The sequence below is a fragment of the Lichenostomus cassidix genome, chromosome 2 (assembly GCF_008360975.1).
Source record: "Lichenostomus cassidix isolate B80296 chromosome 2, HeHo_3.0, whole genome shotgun sequence".
NCBI classification, from domain to species: Eukaryota; Metazoa; Chordata; class Aves; order Passeriformes; family Meliphagidae; genus Lichenostomus; species Lichenostomus cassidix.
In genome coordinates, this window is record NC_139482.1 from 141528475 (window position 1) to 141548227 (window position 19753).

The window sequence follows — 19753 nt, forward strand, 5'->3', positions numbered from 1 at the left end:
AATTATATTTCCTAGTGTTTATTACAGGCCAACCCTCTTAGACTAAACCTTGAACTATTCCTAGTTGTGCCCAGCAATGGGATCCCCAGCTCTTGCAGGCCTCCTGACTTAAGGCGTCATTAATTAATGTCTACATTTCTGTCTGTGTATAAATATGCCTAAAATCTAGCCATTCTGTAACTAAAATCCAGTGGTTTTCACTGGCATATATTTACACTTAATACTAAATGGAAAGATTTATAGTATAGAGACCTTCTAAACATACTGTATTATTAGGTTTAATAATTAATTAGGTTTAATCCTTTACAGTTTGTTCAGGATGGAATTTTTTCCCCCATGTACTTGATTTGTTAATAGTTTTGCTACATAACATTGTAGGCGTTGCTGATGTGAGTGTTTTGAGTCCAGGAAGTTCATGTTGTTTTATGAAAAGTAGTTTTCTGGAAACAATAGATACTATTCTTCAGCTTGGACTATCACCAGTAATTATCTCGTGGCTGCTATGCAAATATCTCATGTCCTAATTTCCACACTAGTTCATTTAACACATAAGCTCATTACAGCTGAGGTGTTTTTTTAAAGGAGCTGCAAATATCTCAAAGCAAGTTGCTCAAAAGCTTTATAAATGAGAAGTTTCTTTCCTTGTGCAAATTCCACTTTCTCTTGCAGACATGGTCTGCAATCCTCAGGTATTTTTTCTGTAGGCTGTTCAGCAAGGATTCCACAGCCAGGCACAAGGCCAGATTTTGATGCATCTCTTTATTGGTTTCAACTGAATAACTTCAGATTTCAGCTGGTTCCCAGGCAAACTGAGCCTGTCCTTTCACTCAAGTATCTGCACAGTGCTCAGCTGCTAAGGGGAAAAGCAAGAGAAAATAACCATTGTTTGCATGTTGTGCCTGACTTATTACCTCTCCTTGCTAAGAAAACTAAAATCGAAAAGAATGGCACATGTCCCCTGTCTCTCTGCAGTTCCAGCTGAGCACAAAGACCACTCAAACTTCATCACATAATGTCTGTGTTCCCAGAGGCTTGTGAAGTGTACCCCTGACAAATTGCTTGCAGGTGCAGAACACACACACGGAGTTGAGTGGGGATTGCAGAGTCTCGGTACAATACCCAAGGGCTGACCCGGGTCAGTCACATCAAGTTAGTCTGTTCTGTGCACCACCTTTCTAAGCCAAGCTCTGCTCCCATTTACAGCCCTAATGAGGCTTCACACCAGTGACCAAAGCCAAAACTTGGGCTTCAGCAATGCTGCCTGCACCACAGCTTTGAGCAAAGCAGGATCAGTTTTTGAGGAAGGCTGATCATAATGCTCCAGTTGGATCTTGAAGTGTTTGGATCAGGACCTTGCTGTCCCCGGAAAGAGATTTGCAGAGCTGTTTGGCAGTGCACAGCTGACAGCTTTTCTAACAAAGACTCAGTGAGCGAAAAGAGAAAGAAAAAGTAGTTCACACATTCTTATCTCATTCTTTTCTCCCTCCCAACCCCTCCTTCTGCTGAAAATACCTAAACACAGAGTCATGATGAGGGCAGCATCCCCATTGCACTGCAGGGCTGTGCACTCAAGTGTATCCGACCATTTGTCTGAGCTGCTGAAGCCATAACGAGGCAGGAATGTGGGGGGAGGAAACTAGCCTGAAGGCTCCTCCAAAAACCCTCCTCCAGTCACTCCTGACAGGCAAACCTGCCTTTTTGCTTATCCCGCACTCCCTCTCTGGATCAAAGAGCGAGGAAATGCCAGCCGGAGGCCCCAGAGCAAACTCAGCCGCTGCCTCCTTCCCAGTTCTTATCCTTCAGGAATGGCAAAGGTCTTGCACGGAGACTTCTTCGTAGCGATGTACATCCCAGAGCCAGAGTCAAGTCAAGGGGGCAGATAAATGGGAACTAACTTGCGTTTTCAGGGGTTTATAACAGTCATAAAACATAAAAATCCTGATTTTTTTATTGTCTCTGCTTTCCTAAACAGCTTGGAGGATTCAGCCGTGATTATTGTTTCTTGCCCTACTGCAGGCAGGCTGGAGCATCAGGCAGTGGGTGCCAAAGCCAATTTCCCTCCTGGACACCTCCACCTTTCAGAGATGTCAGCTTTAGACTTATTACTCTTTAAGCAGCTTCATGCAGGTGCAGAGGGAACTGAGAGGTGCTTTCATCCAGCCCAGGGAGCTGGTTTGGGGTGCACCCTTTTGGGAGCTAGGCTGTACCACAGCTGCCTCAAGCTTATTCAGCACTCAGGGATTCCAAATCTAAATTCAGAGGTTGTTCCCATTCAGTTTCCACTGCTCCATGAAGCAGAACCACCCCTTCGTGCCTTTGTCAACTCTAGGTGTACGACCCTGCCCCAAAGATTACCTGCCTGAATGTTAAAAGTGGCAGAGATATCGGCAGCCAGAGGAAGGTAAAAGCCCATTATCAGCAATGCCAGAAGATGCTGAAGGGCACACGCAGTGCAGTTCATTTGGTTTACAACAACCCTTCTGGAAGCACAATGATCTATTGAAGAGAGACTATCTCTGCTCTTGAGTGGATCAGCACAAAGAAAGGTTAAGGCAGCACCGTTTGGTAATTGGTTTGTGTCATATAAATTGAAGCTTAGAAAGCTGGGAGGAACAAAACAAAACCAGACCAGAACACACAGCAATTAAATTCCTTTAAAGAGTGCATGGAATAAATACTTACCCTTCTTGCAACCCTAATAAACCTAATCAGGATTAATTACTATGTCTGACTTGAAAATTTTTCTCTGCCAAAAGTCCATTTTTTTCTGACAGATTCCCTCCTGATATATCTATATAGCTGAGGCAGGCAGGTTTCAAAGCCAAAAGGCTTTTCCTAACACAAAAATCTCTAACACAGCCAAATAAAAAAAGAAAAATATTCTGTCTTTTAGCTCCAAACATCTCTTTCCTGATCGATTTTGAGCCCCACTAAACACATTCATGTGAAGGAAAACAAATACCAGTCTCCGTTTGTTTAATCTGTGGCAGCAAACCAGCTGAACTGATTCTCACTGTAATTTCAGGACCCCAAACTGGGCCTTTTCTGAGAGGACCTCCCAGCACCTCAGAGGTGTCACCGTGGTCAGTTTGCACTAAACTCACAGATCAAAAAAATTAGAGAGTTTTGATTTCTCCTCTGAAAGATAGACTTCCAACATTGGTAAATCCAGCTGGCAAATGGACCTCAGAGAAGAAAACTGGTGGCTGTGTCCTTGTTCAGGGCTGACACAAAAGTCCATGTCCATGCATGTAAAATGGGTACAGATTGAGCAAAACAGATAGCCAAACAAATACCTAATGAAGAGCTTTTAAGAGCTTTAAGGAATCCATAAATTCCTTAATTCCAGTCCTGTGATTAGCACACTCTTCAATGCATGCAGCAGCCGTCTCCAACGTGCAAAGTTCAAGCTAACATTAAAAGAAAACGTTGTGGGAAGTGAAGTCCTTTAATTAGTATAACAAATATATTCAGAAAAAAAAATTATGCAATGAGATTTTTTTATCAGACAATGCACAATTTGCCTGAGGAATTCATTACCATAAGAGATAAACTTTAAAGAGTGTCATGAAATTCAGTAACAGATTGTACAGAAGACAGTAATACCCAGTGTTAATGGGATACTTTTACTATTACTTTTGAAGGGCTCCAACCTAATCTTCATGCAAGTTGTACACTTTTTCCCCAAGGACTGAGAGGTAGGAACTTTCCTTTGGGAAAATGTCTTGCTCCTTCCCTCTGAAACCAGCAGTGCTGGCTGCAGCCTTTGCTAGGATATTTGGTAAAGGGAATGACAGGGACAGGATTGATCTAATCTCATTCCATCCCTGTAGTAACCATCTAGGTATCCAGGTTGAGCTGGCATTCTGAGTGTTCTCTCCAACAAGTGCACACACAGGTACCTAGAGGCAGTGACTCCACTTTTCCTGGATAACAGGTGGGGATGGACCATCCCTTGGTGTTCCTGTGACTCCTCTGACAAGAGAGGGAAATTGGAGGTGGGAGACAACTCTGGGTTGCCACATCTACAGGTGGGTGTCTCTACATACATTAGATGCTGGAGCTCCCACTGCAGGTGAAGATCTGGTCTCTGATTTGCATCCCCAAGCAGAGAGGACCATACAAGTAGTGACAAGATTGCCTTCCCCTTCTATTTTTCTTGGGCCACCCTATTCTGTTGGCTTGCCTAGCAGAACTGAGAGGGCATTTCTAGTCAGAGTGACTTCTTCACAAAGGCTGGCTTCCTTCACTGAGGTTGCTGAGCATCTTTCAGGTGTTAGGTGAAAACTCACCAGCTGGCAAGGCTGGGTTGATGAGGCTGGGTAGAAACAGCTGCTTCAGAATATCTGCTTTAGAACACCTGCAGCTGCCTTTGCTCAGCACCAGTTTCATCCATGGTACAGAACCAAGGGGTAAAGCAGTCTTAACAACCAGCAGCAGCCATGAAAGTTAAAAATCTGCATCCAAGGGCTTGCTCTCAGCTCTGGTTCTGATAAACACTTTCTTCCTAACCCAGCCACAAAGTCAAGCTAGCAACAACTTGAAAGGATAACATCTATCAGAGCTAATAAGCACTAATCTAGCATGGAAGAGATAGCAACCAATTGAATCGACAGGCAGAGAGAGGAACAAAGTCTGGAGGACTACAGCACATTGAGAATCTATACAATTATAAATCATAAATTATAAAACAGCTCACTGCGGAATAAGGATACATCCACAGTAACAATTATAATAAATATTTGAAACAATGCTTTGATTTACTTAGTGTTATAAAATTTGACTGCAAATCAACTCCTTATACCTTCAAAAAAAAAAAAAAAGAGAAAAAAAGAGAAAATCCTTACCTGAATCTTCTATTACTAATCAGAAAAGCTTCCTTCTAGACAATCAGTTTATTTAAGGAATTGGCAGACAGTTGGCTGCATGTATGTGTCACAATTTTGAAGCTGTCAGAGCTGCACTTATTCTTATTTGCTAATCATACTCGTGTACCTACAAGCTACATTTTAAAATGGTATGGATGAATAATCTCTTTGCTCTTGTAGAGGGTTTTTTTTATGGCTCTTCTGAGCTGTGCATCTATTTTCACCTGACTTTAAAGCAATCAATATGCTGGCACAAAGGCTTTGGGATAATTCATAGCAACAATCTGTAGCAACTTACAGACTGATTTGGTTCTTTTAAACTGCTCTGATGAAAAAATTATTAGAAGGTTCCAAATGCATATTTAAAAAAAAAGGAAAAAAGAAGAAAGAAAATGAGGAAATAAAAGAAAAATGAAAAATAAAAGAATTCTGTGTTGTAAAAATCTCAGGAGAGGAACTCTCTTCTTCTTAATAAGGATCTAAGTATGACCCTTCAGTTTACATGGAGACTTTCCAAATTTGTTGCAGGGTGGCAAGACAAAAATTTAGCCCCAGAAGTAACCCCTGCTCAATGACATGGATTTCAAAGATGCAGAGTAATGAGTACCAATTCTTAGGTCAGTTGCTCTGCTCACAAAGAAAGACAGAGGGGCACAAATTCCTGCATTTGGCTTTTATTGGTGCTTCTTTGTACTGAGCCTTTTGGGAGCAGCTCTTTTGGTGATGGCTGAACGTGGAGGTTCTGCACAAGCTCTGGAAATGGAGTCCCAGCAGAGGTCTCCTCAGCCTTCTGCCAGTGGGTCACCTGGTACCTGACAATTTTATATACAGGACATCATTGCACTAAACCTGCTGACATCTGCCACACAGACGAGGATTAAACAAGGCACACTTCTTTGCCTGTTACCTCACCCACTGCAAGGCATAAATTAGTCGGTTGATAGATTTAATTGGCCAACATGAGCTGTACAGAAGCAACACATTGCATCTGTGTTGGCTGGGGAACAGTGGCTCTTTGTGGAGGCTCTGTTCTTGTCACCATCCCCAGCAGCCATGGCACAGCCATCTTGCAGAGTGCACCAGGAGGCAGAGGTAGAGCTGCTTCCAGGCTCTCTGGAGTTTTATCAGGGTGGGCAAGTATTGGTCAGCACAGTAGTATCCTCAATACCAAGTGCAGTGAGGAATTCATATCAGTCCTGCTATAGACATGGGCAGCTGGGAAAGGGAAAGGCTCACTTCCATCCCTAGTATATCAGACAGACATTTTTTAACTGGGCTGTCATGGCATGGCCAAATATTCAGTCTGTGAGGAGAGCTGATTATCTTCTGTATATGCATGGAAACCTCCTCTCTGCTTGTTCTGGAGAAAATGTGGAGCTGAGAAAGGAGGATGTGGGTCAGAGATTTGGTATTTACACATCATCCTTCACCCTGAGCTCCACTGATGTTCTGCAGCAAAACTAATTCTGGTTCTCTGGAGGTACGTGGTGAACAGTTTCTCTACAAATGTGAAAGCAATTTATAAACACTGAGGAAGCTCAGGATTTTAGTGCCAGTGGTCTTGGATTTCAACAAATCCCTTATTGAATCATATTTTCAAAAGCACTGGCTGTCCTGTGATCTCAGAGAAAATTTGTGCTGCCAGACAGTGCCATTCATTGTGTTCATAGTCCACACAACTTGTCAGACACCACAACAATAGCTGATAGCAGGTGATATGGCTTTGCTTTTGCTTATTGGTTTTTTTGTTTGTTTGTTTTTGATATTGGCACATCTGAGACAAAGCTCAGCTTGGCTGTTCTCTGAAGGAAGAATCCTGGCATTTGCTACAGGAATGGTAGCTAGGGTCAAAAATGAGCAAAACAGAGGTGGACTGTGCCTGCTGGAGCAAATGAGCAGAGTGAAGATGGGTTGGTTATTCTCTGCATTGAGTGGAGGCACTTTGGGACTGAGATAAGGTGCTGGAAGGTCCCAGACTGATTTGTAAAATAATAAGGAGTATTGCAGTGATTGATAGGACAAGGAGTAATAGGTAAAAATTGAAAGAGGGGAAATTTAGGTTAGATATTAGGAATAAATTTGTTACTAAATTTGGGTGGGTGGGTATGGGTGATGAGACACTGGAACAGGTTGCCCAGGGAGGTTGTGAATGTCCCAATCCTGGCAGTGTTCAAGGCCAGGTTGGATAAGGCCTTGAATAACCTGGTCTAGTGGGAGGTGTCTCTGCCCATGGCAGGGCAGCTGGGACTAGATGATCTTTAAGGTCCCTTCCAACCCCTTAACATTCTATGAGTCTATGCATCTTAAGAAACAAGGAAATATAAATTGGAAGACATAAAATTTCGGAAGGGAGAGCCAGTTAACCTTTTACTGACAGCAAGGTGGATTTGTGCAGAGCATCCCTCTTACAACTTCTGCAGATGCTGGACTGTGGAGCTGAATATTGGCTTAGCAAGAGACCAAGCCAGCTTCCTCCTCCCAGGGAGCCAGAAGGCAAGGACAGATAAAGATGCTGGTGAAACCACAACAATCCTAGGGACTGGGAATGAGGATAGCAAAAAGGTGATGTCCCACCTATCTGACAAGCAGGGGAGTTAGTGCACAGTGAAAAGTTTTCCTGGGCACAGGAAACCTTAGTAGATTGATTATTTTTTATATTTTTGGGCAGTGAGAACAACTCCTGTAGGAGACTTCACATCCATGCTGCTGATGTCTTGGCCGCTAAGTCTCTGAAACTGCATGGGTCCACACACAAAACCTGCCAGGAATGATCCCAGGCTGGGAATATTCCCTGTGCTGTTTAGTTTTCAAATAAAGTAATGATTCCTGAGGGTATCCTTGATTTGATGTTACCAGCCTCAGAGTGTACCCTTACTCCAGTACAGTCTCTCTCTTACTCTCTGTATGCTGGTGCTACTGCTCTTATAAAAAACCACTCAAACTCAACAACTAAAATGGGCACAGAAGAAAACGCTCCCCTGGCTGATCATGGTAGCTAATAAAGCTGTGAAATTAATTTATTCAAAGAATAAATTAGAGATAGTATCACTTTTTGGATTAGTCTGCTGTCCACTAGCTGGTCATGATTACTAGAAAAATCCATCTCATAGTCACAAGCACCTGACAAATATTTTGCATACAATAAAGTTTAGCATGGGAGATTTGTCAGCTGGTTTGCACACACAGTTCATTATTCACTGCATCGTGTGACTAGCCACTTCTAACATGTGATACAGTTCCTTTATTTACACTGAGAAACTGTAAACAGGAGAAAACCAAATAGAGACATATCTAGACATATACATATGCATCAGAAAAACTGCTAAATAGCTAAACTCTTCTTCTACAACCATTCATTTTTGCAAATCCCCAGGTATCTTTGAAAATACATCTGAATAATTAACAGTGATGACTCACAGCACATGGTCATGTGTGGCCTTCTATTTATAGCAGTATTTCTATATTCACCTTCTTCTTAATAACAGTGGTAGCAGCTGAAAATAAATCACTGCATTAGGCACCCTTTGGATAAACTCACACATGTAGAGGCACTTTTCTTCATTGTTGCTGCTCTCAGTCCATGAGAAGAGAATGGGAAAAAATATGTCATATCAAGACTTCTACTTTTTCCAAGTCAACAAAGGTAGTTAACCACAAACATGCTCATTGAAATTAATGAGTTGTGTGGCTAAATTCCCTAGTAAGCTTTGAGGCTAATCAAACAAGGTGGTTTTAATCTGTATACAACTGAATGGCTAATTCTGACAGATCAACCAAGATTCTCAACACAGACATTTTTGTTCCACATTCCCTCCTCTTTCTTCTACTTTTCTAATCTTTCCACGCTCTGCCTCAGCATTCAGCTTCTGTGCTAAGTAATGTGTTTTCTCATATCAGGAATTGTGGTCTTGTATCACTTTATCTCAATTTTAGGGCTAATCAGTTGAAGTTATAGAGAGATATAAGGCCTCTGCATCACCCCACTATCAGATCCACTTTGCTGTTTATCAATTAAAGGTCAGACGCAGGTTAGTGAGGAAAAACTCTCTGAAATGCTGGTCTGATGGTATTATTACAGCTTGTGCTTTGGCATGGGGTTAGCAATATGTCAGCTGTGCAGCACAGTGTATAGAAATGGAAGAGAAATGGTAGGGTTTGATGCTGAGAACGAAAATGGAGCTAAAAGAGGTATAGATAAATGTGCATTTCCAGTGTTTGGGGGACAAATCTGTTGCTAAAAAAGGGAGCTCTTATACTACTGCTTTCACTGATTTTGCTAAAAGGGGCAGACAAAGATTTGTGTGGGAGTGAAGAGGTTTTTGGCTTTGTTGCTCATGTCAGGGCTCTGCTAGATGAAAGCAGCTGGAACAGCCCTCGTTGAAAAACTTGCCATGGGGCTAATTTGCAAATCTCACTGGTCTACAGGATGGCCAGAGCCATCTGTATGAAGCACAGATGCTTCTGCTGCAGTATCAGCAGCTCCAGTCTCATCCTTGGCAAGAACAGAGCCATCATGTTGTACTGGCCAAAATTCCCTCAGAAGAGGGAACCCAACCCATGAACATGACATTAGAGGTTGTGTCACATTTTCCTCTTAATCTCGGTTACATTGGAGAAATCTGGTTGGTGAAATCTGGACTCCAGGCTTTCCCATTGCCCTAAGCTTTGAGTCCTGATGCTTGTCCTTCACTGTGGAGCTGCAATTGCCAACAGGGTCCAGGACCAGCTTCAAAACAGCCCTTTGGAGCACCAGTGACTGATCATGATGAGTTCCCATCCCCCCTCTTCACACATTCCCCCCTCAGCCTTCTCGAAACACCCCAAAAAATGAGGGAGGTGTGATTTACCCTTATGAGTGCTCTGTTAGCATGTCTCTGTCACAGTAAAGGCATCTCAGTGCTTTACAGCTCTGCCTTCAGAGATGTTAAAAGGTATTTCTCCTGGTCCTGTCACTGCTGTGACATAGTGCCTGGCACAGGGCTGGATATTGCCTTTCCGAGGTGTAGTAGCTGCTGTTAATGATTCACTGCATACTGGAGTGTCACAGCTTGGGTACTCCAGGCTTTCATTCATTCCTGATCCTCAGAGAAATAAACCATCCTGTTAGCAGTCAGATGCAGGGAAACTCTGCCCCATGACTCACTTTCTGTTAACTGTGCAATGGACACAGGCAGAATATGAGTGGATTTCTTCAGCAGAGGGCTCAGGCTGAAGAAATAAAGACCTTAGGAACAACAGGAGGATCTCAGGTCATGGGTCATGTTGGGGAATTTCAGCATCAGAAAATGCTGCCTCTGTCCCTCCCTTGTGCCTGCCAGGAGCTGTGCCATAGCTAGCTGTCATGGTTTGACACTGGCCAAGCACCAGGCACCCACAAAAGCTGCTCACTCACCCTCCCCTGCCACAGCTGGCCAGAGGAGAGAAAAATTTAATTAAGGGATCATGAGTTGAGATAAGGACCAGGAGAAAACACTCCAAGGGCAAAACAAGATCATCTTAGAGGTACAAAGTGAATTTATTACTAACAAAATCCAAGGAGGATAATGAGAAGTAAAAATAAGCCCTTAAAACCACCTTTTTTTTCCCAGCCCTTCCTTCCTTCCCCCTGACAGCGCAAGGAGACAGGGGGTGGGGGTTTGGTCAGTTCATCACCCAAGGTTTTCATCCACTTGGCTCAGGGAGAGGAATCCTTCCCCTGCTGAGCTGTGGGGTCCTTCCTGTAGGAAACAGTTCTCTGTGAACTTCTCCAGCATGGTTCCAACCTCACGAGCAGCAGTCCTTCCAAAACTGCTGCAACATGAGTTCCATCCTCAGGCAGACAGTCCTCCCAAAACTGCTGTGGTGTGGGTCCCTCATCTGTGGGGTGCAGTGCTCCAAGGACAGGCTGCTCCAGCCAGGAAGCAGGGCCCCCTCTCTCCACCAGGTCTTCCACTGGATTGGGCTCTTCCAGGCATGGAGCACCTTCTGCATGGGCTGAGAGTGAATCTCTGCATCCCCTGTGGACCCCATGGGCTGCAGAGCCACAGCTGCTTCACCATGGTCATCATCACGGCCTGCAGACAAAACTCTGCTCTGGTGCCTGGAGCACCTTCTCCCCCACCTTCTCCATTGACCTTGGTGTCTCCATGTTGTTCCCCTCACATGTTCTTACCTCCTCCTCTTCTCTGGCTGGAATTAGAACTGCCCCACTACCTTTGTTTTGATTTCTTCTTAAATATGTTATCACAGAGGTGTTACCAACATCTCTAATTGTCCCAGCCTTGGCCAGCAGCATGTCCATCATCTTCAGAGCCATCAGGGATTGGCTCTGCCAGACATGGTAGAAGTTTCCAGAAGCTTCTCACAGGAGCCACCCCTGTAGCCCTACTGCTACCAAAAACTATGCCATACAAAACACACTGGCTTATTGAACTGCCTGGTGGAAGAAAAAACATTTTTTCCCATGGTTGTCCTGGGAACTCATTAAACCACCACAGCCACTGAATTCTCCATGTTATCATGGAACTGCTATCTCCGGCTTCCCAGTCTTTTTGTCAGCCCAGTTAATTTGTGGATCAAGCAACACAACACAGAGATATTTCCAGCAGGGATAGTAGTGATGGCATTCACAGCCCTTCACTGGTCTGCCGTGGGAGCTGGAAGAGATATTTGCCGATAATACCTGTCTGGTTTTGGGCACATAGCCACTAAGCCTGAGCTCCATTGTGTATAACTATGGTGACATGTGTTCAGGTGACCCTCATCTGGCAGATGTGTTTCTATGTAGTCACCATGCTTAGCTTTTTGGCAAAGAAGAGGATATGAAATCCTTAATGGATCTGGGAAGAGACTTCTCTGCAGACCCAGGGTTGTGGCAGACTCTAGGATGGTTTCAAAGCCAGTAAGAAAACATGAGAGGACCAAGTTATGGCAAGTTATTGGCAGACAATAAAATGACTCTAAAGAAATTCCTCTTCCCATGGGGTAGTTAAGGAGGAACACTTGGATTTGTGGCACTCAGTATTAGGTAAATTCTTACAAAGTGGAGGAAAGAGAAAAACAAGGATGCTTAGGGAAGAAGCATCTGACAAGTAGGCTGGTGAGTGCTAATGTGGGTAGATTGCTGTGTAAAAGGATGCCAGCTGTGTAAATCAGGATTTAGCTCTGCCAATCCAGGGAATGATGTCTCACTGTTAGCTTGTTTTGCATTTTTTATAGAAGCAAATCTGTAAACACAGCTGTACACGTGGGGAAACCTTTTATCCCAGATGAAAAAAGTCACAGTGTACACAGCTGTACCTCAGTCTTGTCTGTTTCTTGAGGCTTTTCATGTTAAAGACTGCTCTTGCTTTGAAAATAACCACTTAGATTCCTAGATGTCACTTTGGACATAGCAAAAAATTATAATGGACACCTATCAAAATTACTCAAAAAAGTTTAAAGTACTAAATGGAAAACATTATTCTTTCTTCAGGAATTTTGAACCACCCAACAATTCTGCAGCAAGGAGAAAATTTTCTCTTATATATTACAGATTAAACTGTTAAGTCCCATCATGTTACTGTAAAGGCACATGAGAGTGAATTATTCCAAACCATTCTCAGAATTATACTTAAGGCAAAGGTTCATGACAAGGGTGACTTAACATTTTATTTTTCCTCTTCTGAAACCATTTTCCTGCCTGCTGCTTTTAGTAGCTAATCACCTAAAAGCCTTTGCTAGAAACCAGTCTTATACTGTGTCAGGTCTACTCACTGACCTTGGGACAGTTTTTGGAGCTGGCTGATGACCGTCATGGCAAGGTCTTGCTTTGTCTTTAATGGCAAATCCAAATGGGGATCAAATCTGTTGCCTTGATTGTCTTTTGTACAGAACTTCAAAACTTCAGGAACTGACTAGATTGCCATGAAGTTATCTCTACACTGATTCCCTCCCAGATACTATCATTGATGGGTGTCTTTGTCCATTGTACTCATAATGATAGATGAGTAGGTGTTGTGTAGAACTAAATCTTGTAATTTGTCAGCAAAACTGCTGGTCTTCCAGGGAGGGCATAACAAAACATGTTGGAATTTTGAAGACAATTTCAAATATTTGCGACAGGGAATATTGAGGGATACTGAAAAAAAAATTCACTCTAAAAGGGATTGGATATAAAAACACCACTTCAGAATTGTCCAGAATAATATTCTACCTATTCTACCTCCCAACCAGCCACATCTGGCAGATTTACCCCTGGGAAAAAGAAAAAAAGGCCTTTCTATGCTTTTAGTAGAACAAAAGATCAGACATAGAAAAGATTTATCAGGTCATCCAGCCCATCTTCCTGATAATAGAACATTGTTTTCTGAAAGTGCAGTTTTTTCTAGTGCTTTGACTAGTTTTAGAAGACCTAAATGATGGATGGTGTTTTTATCATTAACCTTGGGAAACAGTTCCAGAGCCTAACAAATCTCAGTGCCAGGCTTCTCCACATTAATGCCTCTCCTTTGTCAGTAATTTCATAGGTTTATACTGGTTGCTTTTTCTCCAAAGTGTAGCTTCCTGCTGAGTTTAAGAACAGGATTAGATATTGTGGATAGAACTTGACTATGCATCCTCAAGCAGGTGGGCTGCTTCTTCTCCAAAGCAGTCTCTTGGAAATCCAAGAGTATTTCTTCACTGAGTGAGAATGGGAAACCCCAGTCTGCTCCTGAACTGAAAATCGTTGCCATACCAGCTAAGTTGCAGAGAACAACCTTGTCCATTAACCCAGTGAATTATAATGGGAAGTAAACTTGGGATAAAGCTTAGTTTCTGCAGCTACAGCAGTGAACCAGCTTGGCATTGGAAGGGACAAGGAACACACACTCTGCCAGAGATCAGCTCTTTGCTGCCAAGGTGGGAAAACTTTACAGCATGGCAACCATCATGTCTGGTTGTCCTTTGCCTATTTTTCCATTGATTTAAGCATTTGCTTATCTTTTAAGAACACTGTACATTCCAAGGGATTTGGACACTATGAAAAGGCAGTCACCCTTAGTCAGAAAAGATGAACACAGCCTGAAAAGGGACAGAAAAGGACTGTGGAGACAGAGAGCTCTGTGGGCTCTGCAGTCACCAGGAAGACTGATGGGATCTGTCCCTGTCTGCACACACAAGTCAAGCACCAGGAAGAAGATGAGATCTGCTTGTCCTTCAGGATGACACTGCCAAGGAAACAATGGAAAAAGGCTTATTTAATTTTAAATAAATTAATGGCGGAAAATAGAAGTGTTCTCTTCTATGGGAAGAGGACAGAAAACCAGTTTTAAGAAATAGTTCAGCTACTTTTTGAAAGGGATTGTGTGTTCTGTGAGAATCATAGAATCATTAGGGTTTGAAAAGACCTCTAAGATCACAGAATCAAAATGTTAACCTAACACTACCAGACCCCCTATTGAACCATATCCCTAAGCACCACACCTACATGGTTTTTGAATACTTCCAGGGATGATGACTCCACCACTCCCCTGGGCAGCATGTTCCAATGCTTGACAACCTTTTCAGTGAAGAAATTCTTCCTGATATCTAATCTAAATCTCCCCTGGCAGAACTTGAGGCCATTTCCACTCATTCCTGTCACTTGTTACTTGGGAAAAGAGACCAACACCCACCTGGCTACAGTCTCCTTTCAGGTAGTGGCAGAGAGAAATGGGAAGAAATACCCTGTTCATCTAGTTAAGTTAGTTAAAGGACTGAAATTTCTAAGTGATACTTTCCATTATCTTAATGGAACAAAGCACAGGTTCACACTCCCCTCTTACACTGTTTCACAGATCAACTCACATTGGTAAATGCAAATGTCCATGTAATTAAATCCATTTAACGCAAAAATTGTTTCCCTGTTTCTTGTAGGCCAATACCACCCTTTTCACAGTACTCAGGCTTCATTTAACTCATCATTTGAAGCAGGATTTGGTTTTGGTAAAGTAAAACAGAGTTTCAAAGAGATTGTCACAAGTAAAGTAAAATGCAACACTTGATGTGCTTACGGCATGGGCAGAAAATGTCAATGAAAATTATTTTACTGAAGAATACAAAAAGTGCTTTGGATCCACCAGATCATTTTATATTAACAGTTTGCTTTGTGGTACATGGGTTTCTCATTTCCTGTTTCATTTGTAACTTGTGAGTAAGGTAACCCATAAGCAAGGGGAGGAGCTCCCTGTAGGTTTGTTTTTTATTATTATAACAGTATTTGTATCTAAGACTTGGACATGAGATGCATGTAGAGAATGCATCTATGAAGGGAAAGGACAAGCAGGATCTCAGCTCTCCCTGAGCCAGCCCCACTGCCCTAGGAACTATGCTCTGCTTACACCCCATCAGTTCAAGCATCATTTAATGATGCAAAAGAGAGTGGCATACACAGGTACAGTGCAGTGGAAAAGCTGTGTTATTCCACCACAGGAGGAAGAAAACATTTAACTTTGGCCTGCATCTATTGATAGAAGTGATGCTGTGCAGGGAGAGCTGTGATTGATTATTCTTCCCTTCAGATGAAGAGCCAAACCTAAATGGGCTTTGCTTAGACTGAATTTAACAAATAGAAAGGGGAGAGGGGAAAATATTATGTTAAGATGACTTAGTTGACTAAACATAAACATCTGTGGTATTTGATGGGCCCTCAGTGTCTAAGACACATCTGGGGGCTGACCAATATAATACAGGATGAAGCAGACACCTGTGTTTTTCAGCAGCCTGAGTTAGAAGCTGAAAGGAATACACTAGGGCATCCCAGATTGCACATATCTATATTTAGGTAACTAAATCCCACCAACATTGTCCTAATATGCATCATACAGAACACCAGAACAACAGTAAAGGTGAGCTGGGAGAAATACATTACCACCAAAAGCCAAAGAGAAATATAATTGTGTCTTATGTTAGAGAAACCCCAAATATATATGCTGCAGTTAATTGTATTCCAGTTCTCTGGAATGCAAGAGAATGTGTAATGTAATGTGGTTCAATATATGTGGTCTCTGCATTCTTAGAGATATGGAAAACTTGGGTAGACAAGGCCCTGATAACCTGAATCAAACATCAAAAATAGCCTGTTTTGAGTAGGGTTTATGGCTCCCCGAGGCCCCTTCCAGCCAAAGTTACTCCATGATACTGTGATTTTTCCAAAGATGGGAAGGAGGTGGAGAGGAGGATGGTGTTGAAAATGGGAAGATCTTCATCTTGGGGTAGTGCTCACATGCTATCTGCCAAAATGTCACATTCAGATTGTAACCTCTGAGAGCTAATGCTGGGATCTGTCTTCACTTAAAGTTAAAATCAGGTAGAAACCAGTGATGAAAACCAATTCTTCTGGCTGATGTAATTTCTAAAATGCTCATATAAGCATGAGAACTTCAGCATAAGCTCTCCAACAAAGAATTAGATAAAAGATAGGAACTAGAAGACAGGAATAAATGATCATTTGTCATCACAGAGTGGAGTTGTTCAAGGAGATGTGCTATGGCCCATTTTCCCAACGTATTCATCAATGGTCTGGGAAAGAAGGACAAAGTTAAGAAAACAGAAACAAAGTCCAGCTCTGAAGAACTGCAAAAGGTATTGCCCTCAAAATAATACAGCAGATAAATTCAGAGTAAATAAATAATACAAATGCATAAGAAATGGTCCCAAGCTTTCTGAATGAATGATGAGCTCATATGGCTTTACCACTCAGGAACACGAACTGTGGGTACCCTGTCTACAAAGATATTGTCTTTGTAAACATTTTGTCAGTGCTCACACACTTGGAAAAACAAATCTGATTTTGGAGTTTTTGGGAAAGGACTAATGAACAGAGTAGATGATTATGTGTTAAGGTTTAACCCCAGCCATCAGTTCAGCCGCACACAGCTGCTCTCTCACTCCTCCCTGGTGGGATGGGGAGGAGAATCAGAATAGCAAAAGTGAGAAAAATCATGGGTTGAGATAAAAACAACTTAATAGGCAAAGCAAAAGCCACACGTGCCAGCAAAGCCAAACAAGGAATTAATTTACATCTTCCCATGGGCAGGCAGGTGTTCAGCCACCCTCAGCAAAGCAGGGCTCCATCATGTGTCACAGGGACCTAGGAAGACAAATGCCATTACCCTGAATTTCTTTGGCCTGTTCTTCTCATTTGCCCAGCTATATGAGCTGAGCACGATGCCACACAGTGTGGGATGTCCTTTGGGTCAGTTGGGGTCAGCTGTCCTGGCTGTGTCCCCTCCCAGTTCCTTGTGCACCCCCAGCCTCCTTGCTGGTGGGGTGAGGAGCAGAAAAGGCCTTGACTGTGTAAGCTCTGCCCAGTATCAACTAAAACATCCCTGTGTTATTAACACTGTTTCCAGCACAAATCCAAAACACATCCCCATGCCATGTACTGCAGAGAAAATTAACTTTGCCCCAGCCAAAACCAGCACAGAGTGTCTCTATATAAATACCACATCTTGGTGTATGTTCCTGCTCCCCTGTCCCAGGGGAGTTATAACAAGACTGTGAAAGGTTCAGGAAGAGGCAACAAGGATAGTAAAGGTATGGAACAACTTGTCTGCAAGGAACAATTAAGCTGATTAGGAGACCTCAGGGAGTATTGAAGGGATATGTGATAGAGGTCTATAAAACCATGAGTGGCCAGAAGTGGGTACATAGGTAATTATTATTCCCTGTCTCTTCCCAGAATAGGATTAGTGGGCACTGAGTGCAGCCAGAAAATGACAAGTTCAAAGTGCACAGAAAGAGAGTCCTGAATGGCTGAGCTGAGGAGCACCACAGGCTGTTGAGGGTTCAAGAACTGCCTACCACATCATGGGAAATCAGGGAAAAACAGAATGAGTTTATGTGAGGTCTACTGAACATGAAGATGTGACTGCTCTTTCATGATTCGTCCTGCTAACAGTTGGTAGGTAATAACATGTTTGGGGAGGTAGCGTGTTTGCCTTCATTATTAAAATCTTTCCCTAAAAACCTTCTTGACCACTTATACAGGCTGGAAACTACTGAAAAATGGTGAACTGACTCAGTACAGTGGCTCCTATTTTCCCTTGTTCTGGTATTCCTGGAGTCCTGCAATCAAAATGCTTAGCAAAATGCTTTTCAAAGATGTCCAGTAAAAGTGTCCATAGGAAGGATAGTGAAGCTTGTGTCTTCTCACCCATCAAGTTTGCTAAAGAGCAAAACATGCATATTTTCAGAAATCACTAGCAAAGCTTTCACATGAAACTCTTCTATATTCAGTTACTGAGCAGGCTGAGTAAAACTTGCAATCCAGCTCAGTATAGGAGAGCTCAGCTGCACTGCCCTGGGGGCAGGGCAAGAAGAAGACAGTCAATTAAACCTGGCAGTCAGAACAGAGCACAGCACGTTTGCTAGATAGAGTCATTATCCCTTATTACTTAAATAAAACAGGAGAGCACTTTATATAAAAAAGTAGTTAATTGTTGTGCAGCTCTGTTTTCTGGCATAATATAATCATTACTAATCTGTCAAATTAGAAAACACAGATTATCCTATGCAAGTTTTCTTAAGATCGGACCTTTTTACAACTGCATGCCTTTTTAACAAATTTTTTTTTTACATAGGTTATGATACGCTGAGCTCTTTTCCAGCAAAGCCTCTCTCTGCTTGTGAGAGTGGATGTACTCCCTGTGGCAGACCTAATCTGTCCTGTTCCTCTCCAGGGTACCCCACAGGCTTCCTCCAGGGATGAAAACTGGCTTTGAACATTACTGCACTTTTTGAGCTTTACATACAAGACACATTTCTCTCTAGCTAAAAAGGCTTTTTCTTGTTTTGGTTTCCTCAGCTGGAATCATCTGCAAGCCTTGTGGCCATGTGTGCTGACAAACAAAGAAAAATCATCAGCTGACGAATACTCAGTAAGCCTACTCTGAACCCAACCTTGACACAGCAAAAGGCAGGCATGGGGATGGAAGACATATGGGGAAGGAACCTCACACGTTTAGTTTCCTCTTGATTGTAAATTGACCTTGAGTTTTTGAGCTTCTCCATAATAAAAAAGATAAAACGAACAGCTTTTTATTTCTGCCTGAGAAGACCCCAGGATATTCTCACTGGAGGATTTAAACAATGGTAAAGACAATTTTCTGAGTTTCTTCAATCCTGCTCTGGGACATGAGCACTGGGCTACATGAGTCTTTGAGGTCTCTTCCAGTCCAATTTTGTGCAATTCAAGGATTTTTGAGATCAATCCAGTCAATGTATATTTCAAAATGGAATTTGACACAAATCTGCTTCTATGTCTCTTCAACACTGAATATACACTCATGGATTCTTTCTTGCAAATAATTTCAGTTTATGTGCTTTCAATTAAAATGTTATAAAACATTTATTGCTTCTTGCTGCAAAGCGCTGAGGACGTTTACATTTTAAAAGACACTCTCCATACTGAATTTGTGGTGCTTGCTGCTGTATTGCTTGCAGTCTTGCCTCCAGTTCTGTATATTTGCCAGCTGTTTCCAACACAGTCCTTGGATTTCACTGAATGTTCCCATATGGATGCTTTCTGGAGCTGAGCCCACTGAGTTTGAGCTGTTTATTATTGTGGCAATGTAGAGACTAGAGATGATCTGTATTCCTAAATACAATGAGCTGATGAAGAGTTCAGTGACAAAGGAATCTGAACAAAGGCAAGGAGCACAGTCTGGTGCTTGTTTTGCCACGCTATTTCCATATAACATATTTACGTATGAACATACATAAATATAAAGTTCATATTTACATATGAACTTGTACCTAGATCCCAATGGGGCAGTTGATGATCTACTGCCCCAGAAGAGTTTTGTGAGGATGGGCATGTCATGACCAGGGGGATGGTTCTGGTGGAGCAGGGATCAGGTGATGTAGGTGGCTGTGCCAGCTGATCAGTGCATGAGTAAAGAGTC